The sequence below is a fragment of the Stomoxys calcitrans genome, chromosome 1 (assembly GCF_963082655.1).
Source record: "Stomoxys calcitrans chromosome 1, idStoCalc2.1, whole genome shotgun sequence".
Lineage (NCBI taxonomy): Eukaryota > Metazoa > Arthropoda > Insecta > Diptera > Muscidae > Stomoxys > Stomoxys calcitrans.
The window spans coordinates 100,028,394-100,036,316 of record NC_081552.1 but is presented as its reverse complement, the minus strand read 5'-3'; positions in this window follow the sequence as shown (position 1 = coordinate 100,036,316).

Genomic DNA, 7,923 nt, shown 5'->3' with positions numbered 1-7,923 from the left:
AGTAGTTACAAACAGAATAACGAAATTAATATACCCCCCATCCTATGGTGGAGGGTATAAAAAACGATAAGACGGTGCATGCCTGGAGTGACTCGACTATAACCCTTGCTTGGATAGAAAATAACAACAGCAAAGATAAGTTTATAAGAACAAGGGTCAGGGGTATAAAGAAGTTGGGGCTGGAAGCTCAATGGAATTATGTAAAGACCAAAGAAAATCCAGCTGATCTGGGAACAAGAGGTGCAACCCCGGATAAAATGAGCGATTCCGAAATTGGGTCGAGAGGTCCGTCATCTTCATGAATTAACAGAAAAATAACAGAAAAATACTCATCGTATCAAAAACTGCTAAGAATTTATGCACAGGTGCTACGCTAAAAGAAAATCTTACTTAACAAAATATTTGACACGAGAGGGGATAGCGAACGCAGGAAGGTCGTAGTAAAAGAGCACCAACAAGCAAAATTTCGAGCAGAGTTACGGCAGCTGAAGGAACATAAACAGTTATATCGGAACCAGAAACTAGCGACACTATACCAGTACATAGATGAAGATGGAATAATGCGAGTGGGTGGCCGATTGCAAAATTCACTGCTCGCCATGGATCGGAAGCATCCTCTCATTATTACAAAACCTAAACTTGCTTATATGATTATTGAAGATGCTCATCGGAACACTTTACATGGAGAAAACAGGTTAGCGGAAAGCATAGAAAGAAGCAAATTTTGGACTATAATATTGAAAAACTATGTAAAAATGATCATCAGGCTATGTGTTGTGCGTATTCGCTATAGACATCAGGAGAGACAGCAGTTAATGGGAATACTACCACAGTACCGCGTGAGTGTATTTGCCCCTTTTCAACACTGTGGAGTCGATTATGCTGGACCTTTGCAAATAAAGTACTTAAGAGGTAGAGGCCAGAGGTCATTTAAAGGCTATGATACAATTTTCGTATGTATGGTGACAAAGGCAGTCAGTCCATCTGGAAACGTCAGTGGTTTGGATGCAGATTCTTTTCTGGCATCTCTATATAGATTCTTCGCTAGAAGAAGTAGAATTAGCGACATAAACTCCGATAATAGGACAAATTTTGTTGGAGCCGCCAGGAAAATAGATGTTATTTTTGCAAAGGCCATAGTGAGCAATTCCGAAGTTGCGGTAGAAAATTTTATGGCATTTTATCGCGCCGGCAAGCCCACACTTCGGTGAAATCTGGTAGGCGGCGGTAAAATCTATGAAGTACCATCTCAGGATGGTAATAGGAGAAAATAAGATGACATTCGAGAAACTGAGTACGCTGCTTGCTCAGATAGAGGCAGTTTTGAATTCACGCCCTTTGTATGCCTTGAGCAATAGTGACGAGATGTTGGATGTTCTTACCACGGGGCATTTTCTAATTGGTCGGCCAATGTTGGATGAACCACCAAAGAACTGTGAGGGAAGAATTGGTTGTTTAGACAGATGGAAGTTCGTCCAGAAGATGAGGTCACACTTTTGGAAACGTTGGACAAATGATTACATAGTAACATTGGAGCAGAGGTACAAATGGAAAAATCCGCAAAACAATTTGCAAAAGAGACAAATCGTGATTGTAAAGAATGAAGATACGCATCCAGCACAATGGCCGTTGGGGAAGGTTGTGGATAATCATCCTGGAAGTGATGGTTTAGTTCGGACTGTCACAGTTAAAACGTGTAACGGTATCGTGAAACGACCAATTGGCAAAATATTTCCCTTAGAGTGTGAAGAGGAAAAGCTAGCTAATGTGTCCGTCAACTAAACGCGAGCCAAATTAATGCCTAAGTTTAAACTTAGATATATTCTATTAATCTTGCTGATTATGACAGTCGGTCTACAAGCTAACCCAAATGGTCCAAGGATCGGAAGATAATTTTAGTTGTGTACCTCGATCATGTAGCATCAGTAGATGTTGTGGCCTCGACCTGGAACCTGATAGTGTGTTTCGACATGGCACCCTCTTTCGATTAATAGAGAAAGCAAAAGCAGTGATAAAAGCGATGCGAGAGACTTGGAAGAAACTTCATACGCTTCAAGATCCATGTGATCATATTCTTGATCGCCAGGTAACATCGATAGAGAAAGCGAATAAATATCTGTTTCCTATAAACGTTAGAAGATCGAAGAGAGTGCCGTTGGAGTTCGTTGGGTCGTTACAACATGTCCTGTTCGGAACCATGGACGCTCATGACCGCAGTGTACTGAAGGAAAATATGAAGAACATGCTCGATAACCAATTCGATTTGAAATATCTTCTGAAGCAACAGAAATCAGTCGTGGAGTGAACACTAAATATCGTGCACAGAACTGCAGTTGCGGAGGGTATACAAGCTTTTAAAGGCAAAGGTGCCCGTGCGAAGCATCTCCACAGAAACCTTTTAATAAACCTAATTGCCATCTAGAAAAAACTGACGTCAAATCGTAGTCGCCAACGTCATCCCGTAGCGATAATAAATTATTCTTTATTCAGTGCATATAGTCATAAGTCAAAACAATTGATGGAATAAAATGTTCGAAATTTTTACTGTGTGTTAATATACCCGTACGAATTTTTTGCAAAATCTCTGCTTCTTCGGGTTGATTTTTATATTTCAGGTTTGGACAACCCTTATGTTGCACTATGCCAACTGACAGCTCTATCGTAAAGCTTGACATTTTTGAGGTTATACGTACTCCGAACGTTTTGACATACGAGCGCTATTTGTGTTTTTTACAGTAACCTAAGAGATTCATCTCGCCAAAAAAAAAAAAAATGAAATTAAATCGTGAACATTTTCGTTCGATTATTATACCCTCCACCATAGGATGGGGGTGGATTAACTCAACTCGATAAACTTAATTAAATTTTTTGCGATGAATCTCCATCAAGGACCAGTGTTTATCGGTGGTATGGTGAATTCAACCGAGGCCGTAGTTCACTGCAAGACGAATTTCGTGCAGGTCGTCCAAAATCAGTTGTTGTCCCCCAACTAATATTGTAAGATCATCATGTGACCTATCGTGAGATTGAGACAATCTCAGGGATTAGTGGGACCAGCATACATTCAACATTGCATTAACATTTGACCATCAAAAAAATTTGTTCGAGTTGGATCCCTCACAATTTGTCAAGCGCTCAAAAAAAAAAGGACTCTTGTCGATTGGTCGAAAGGAATGCTCCAAAAATACGACCACGAGTTTCGCTACACGTCTATGACATCGGGGATTTACGAAAGTAAACAGCAGTCGACTGTATGGGTGTTTCAAGATGAGCCAAATCCAACAAAAGTTGCTCGCGCACATAGCACTTCCAAACAAATAATCGCCTGTTTTTTCGGAAAAACTGGACATGTCGCAAACAACCCAGAACAGTCAATTCTAAGTGGTATACAAGTATTTGGTTGCCAGTTGTCTTCCAAGAAATCAGAAAAGCATCCGCCGAAGACGGATCACTTTTCACCACGACAATGCGCGCTTCTCATCGTCTCAAACAACTGCACTTTTGAGCACTCAAACATCGATTTGATAAGTGATCCGCCGTACAGTCCTGACTAGGCACCGTTTTCCCGTACGTAAAAATTAAAATGAGAGGTTAAGCGGTTAAGCGACACCTGAAGAAGCGGTTAATGCGTTCAGAATGCATGTTTTGGAGATACCTCAATCAGAGTGGCAAAAGTGCTTCGACAATTGGTTCGAACGGATGCAAAATTGTAATGATCTTAATGGGGAATAGTTTGAAAAACAATAAAGCGATTTTCGATGATTAATGTTTGTTTTTGTTCTCTTATTCCGAAATATAAAAGGAAACCTTCCATTAAATTTGATCATTCCAGAAATTCCGTTACGCCATATTCACAATATTTTATAGACTGTTGGGAAAGAAAAGAAAGTGTTCAGTATATATACATAGTTCCATTTTCAATCTAATACTTACCATGAAAGGTGAACTTCTGTACTTGAAATACAAATCCTTTTCGAAATCATTTGCGTTAAAATATTATTATTATTATATTATTCTTTATATGCTGCACCATAGGATAGGGCATACAAAGTTCGCCATCCTGTTTGTAACACCTCGAAATATTCGTCTAAGACACCATAAGGTATATCTATTCTTGATTGTCATGACATTTTGAGTTGATCTAGCCATGACTGTCCATCTGTCCGTCTGTTTGTCGAAAGCACGCTAACTTCCGAAGGAGTAATTCATATTATTCTTTGCGCCATGTTATCATAAAAGTAAAACGCCCATTGAACGAGTCAGTCAATCATTGAGATTTGAAACTGCCAATTTATTCAACGTTTATTATTTAGGCCTACTAAAATTTTCGTATTTTAGACGTCCCAAACGACGTCTACATTGTTTGCCAGGGATTTTCGGATTTCTAATCACCCACTTAATCAATCCAATTGTTGGAGTAATTGTCGTGCCAGCAACGCCAACCAGCCAACCAGCCAGTCCACTAGCACCACCACAACGCAAACCTTGTCTTTTGTCATTTTCGTACGCCTTTTTGCAATCTTTGCAAGCTTTGAGGTTGCTGTGGCGTTTTGTTACACTCTTCACTTTGGTGTTGGCAGGCGTGGAAAGTGCGTTTCTGCAGCAACAAAGTTACGTAACGAACTAGAACGAAATCAATTTGAAATTGTGGCAAGTAAAGTGTCAGACTGTCTGGTGCTGCCGTAACGTGTCACCCAAAAGTAATTGAGAGGCGTTCCCTGGAATCGTGTATCTCAAACTCTGATCGTTGTGCACTCCAAAGTAAAACGAAAAGTGTCACACGGCAATTTAAACATTTTCATGTATTTAAAATGTTTTTGTTGCAAGAGTAAAATTTTGGAATTTCTGGAATTACTTTTTGTAATAATACAGTAAGTTTGGAAAGAATGTAACAAAAATAACCTTTGTAGTCGAATTTGGATAATTGTATTATTAATAAACGATTTTGCAATTTTCATGTATGACAAGCTGAATAATTCAATTAAAGCGATTGTCAACTCAATAAACCAATTTATTTGAAAACAATAACAATAACAATAAAGAGTATTGTTTCAAAAATAAATAAACTTAAAATAAATAATGGATAAGTTCCCTTTGAATAGACCATTTTTTACTTCTCTCGATCAATTGCGGTTACAAAATGAAATGTATTGCATAAGAATATTTTGTCTTCTTATTAAAAACAAAATATCTAATTATTTTTACAAGCGGAGAGGGTAATTATGGTACAACAATAAGGATCTCATTGGTTAGTAAAATATTTAAGTTTATATATTGTTGCGTGCAACGAAAAAATTAAAGATTAGGTTCAATTAAGAAATTTGTACATTCAATTAAAAACTTTGCTGAATTCGGTCCTATAAAGGAATTTGTTTTACTGATTACCAATGTTGCAACTTTTATTTGTGATAAGCTCAAAAATCCTATTAAAAGTGGTTATTAACTCCATTAACCATTTATTGGGTTGCCAAAAAAGTAATTGCGGATTTTTTAAAAGAAAGTAAATGCATTTTTAATAAAACTTAGAATGAACTTTAATCAAATATATAATTGCCTTTTTGTTCGATAACCTTTTGCCATCTTCCTGCCAAATTTAGTATTCCACGCTCATAGAACTTCTGGCCTTTATTTGCAAAAAACTGAACCAAGTGCGATTTTATAGCCTCATCATTGCCGAAAGTTTTACCATTTAAGGAGTTCTGCAAAGATCGAAATAAATGGTAGTCTGATGGTGCAAGGTCAGGGCTATATGGTGGATGCATCAAAAGTTCCCAGCTAAGCTCACTCAGTTTTTGGCGAGTGACCAAAGATGTGTGCGGTCTAGCGTAACGATTGACTAATTCTGGTGGCTTCTCCTTGATGGGTGTATTCAATTTGTCCAATTGTTGACAGTAAACATCCGAATTAATCGTTTGGTTCCTTGGAAGCAGCTCAAAATATATGACACCCTTCCAATCCCACCAAACAGACAGCATAACCTTCTTTTGGTGGATATCAGCCTTTGAAGTGGTTTGATCTGGTTCACCATGCTTGGACCATGATCGTTTTCGACTAACGTTGTTGTAAACAATCCATTTTTCATCTCCAGTTATGATTCGTTTTAAAAACGGATCGAATTCATTGCGTTTAAGGTGCATATCACAAGCGTTGATTCGGTTTGTTAAACGAATTTCTTTCAATACATGTGGTACCCATATTAAAATTGACGCCAAACAAACAAATGTAAACAAAAATTAGCGCACTTTTTTTCTAAAGCAAGCTAAAAGTAACAGCTGATAACTGACAGAAGAAAGAATGTAATTACAGAGTCACAAGCCGTTGAAAAAATTTGTCAACGCCGACTATATTACTACTATATTACCGACAATTACTTTTTGGGCAACTCAATATTTTGAAGTTGCCCTTTCTTTACAGTACACAGAGAAAAAATTTACTTATATGTGTATCTTGACTTGACCACATTGTTAGCATAAGATTGTGCAGTAGCACAGGCACTTAACCCAACATTAGGTTATTATCCGGTTATATCTCCGATTGGTAGAAATCGAAAGAGGGGCTAGCGCTACATACTTGACTTTGTATACCCGTTTCAGGTGCTTACCATTCTTAGTGCTTAGAGCTTTTACATGTAGCAGGAACAAAGTTTTACTCTTCTGTCATATACCCTTCATTTGAATATCATATTGGCATTATTGGACTACATGTTAACGTAGGTATAAGGCGCCACTTGTTGAATGTTACGTTCGTACTCTACTCCTAAAACCCCTGCCCTTTCGAGCAGGTTGGCTCAGAATTTCGATGTCACATTCCTACTTATTCTCAAAAACCTTGAATTTGTGGCTCATATTGATACAGTAAGGTTACATGTCCGTTAGTGCCTTTTGGAGTAAACTCTCTGAAAGTTGAATACATATTTCAAAGTAAGGTTCGTAATATACTCGTAAAACTCTCATTGTCGTGATAGGTACTTACATAAAAACCAACAACAATTTGCTGTGTTTATCATTCTTATTCTTTTAATGAAAATTAATTCCGCATTTTCGAGAAATTATTATACCCTCCACCATAAGATGGGGGGTATACTAATTTCGTCATTCTGTTTGTAACTACTCGAAATATTCGTCTGAGACCCCATAAAGTATATATATTCTTGATCGTCGTAACATTTTATGTCGATCTAGCCATGTCCGTCCGTCTGTCCGTCCGTCCGTCCGTCCGTCTGTCTGTCGAAAGCACGCTAACTTCCGAAGGAGTAAAGCTAGCCGCTTGAAATTTTGCACAAATACTTCTTATTAGTGTAGGTCAGTTGGTATTATAAATGGGCCATATCGGTCCATGTTTTGATATAGCTGCCATATAAACCGATCTTGGGTCTTGACTTCTTGAGCCTCTAGAGTGCGCAATTCTCATCCGATTGAGATGAAATTTTGCACGACGTGTTTTGTTATGATACCCAACAACTGTGCCAAGTATGGTTTAAATCGGTCCATAACCTGATATAGCTACCATATAAACTGATCTTGGGTCTTGACTTCTTGACCCTCTAGAGGGCACAATTTTTATCCGATTTGAATGAATTTTTGCACGACGTGTTTTTTTATTATATCCAACAACAGTGCCAAGTATGGTTCAAATCGGTCCATAACCTGATATAGCTACCATATAAACCGATCTTGGGTCTTGACTTCTTGACCCTCTAGAGGGCGCAATTCTTATCCGATTGGAATGGAATTTCGCACGAAGTATTTCGTTATGATATCCAACAACTGTGCCAAGTATGGTTCAAATCGGTTCATAACCTGATATAGCTGTCATATAAACAGATCTGGGGATTTGACTTCTTGAGTTTCTAGAGGGCGCAATTCCTATCCGATTTGGCTAAAATTTTGCATGACGTATTTTATTTTTACTTTCAACAACTGT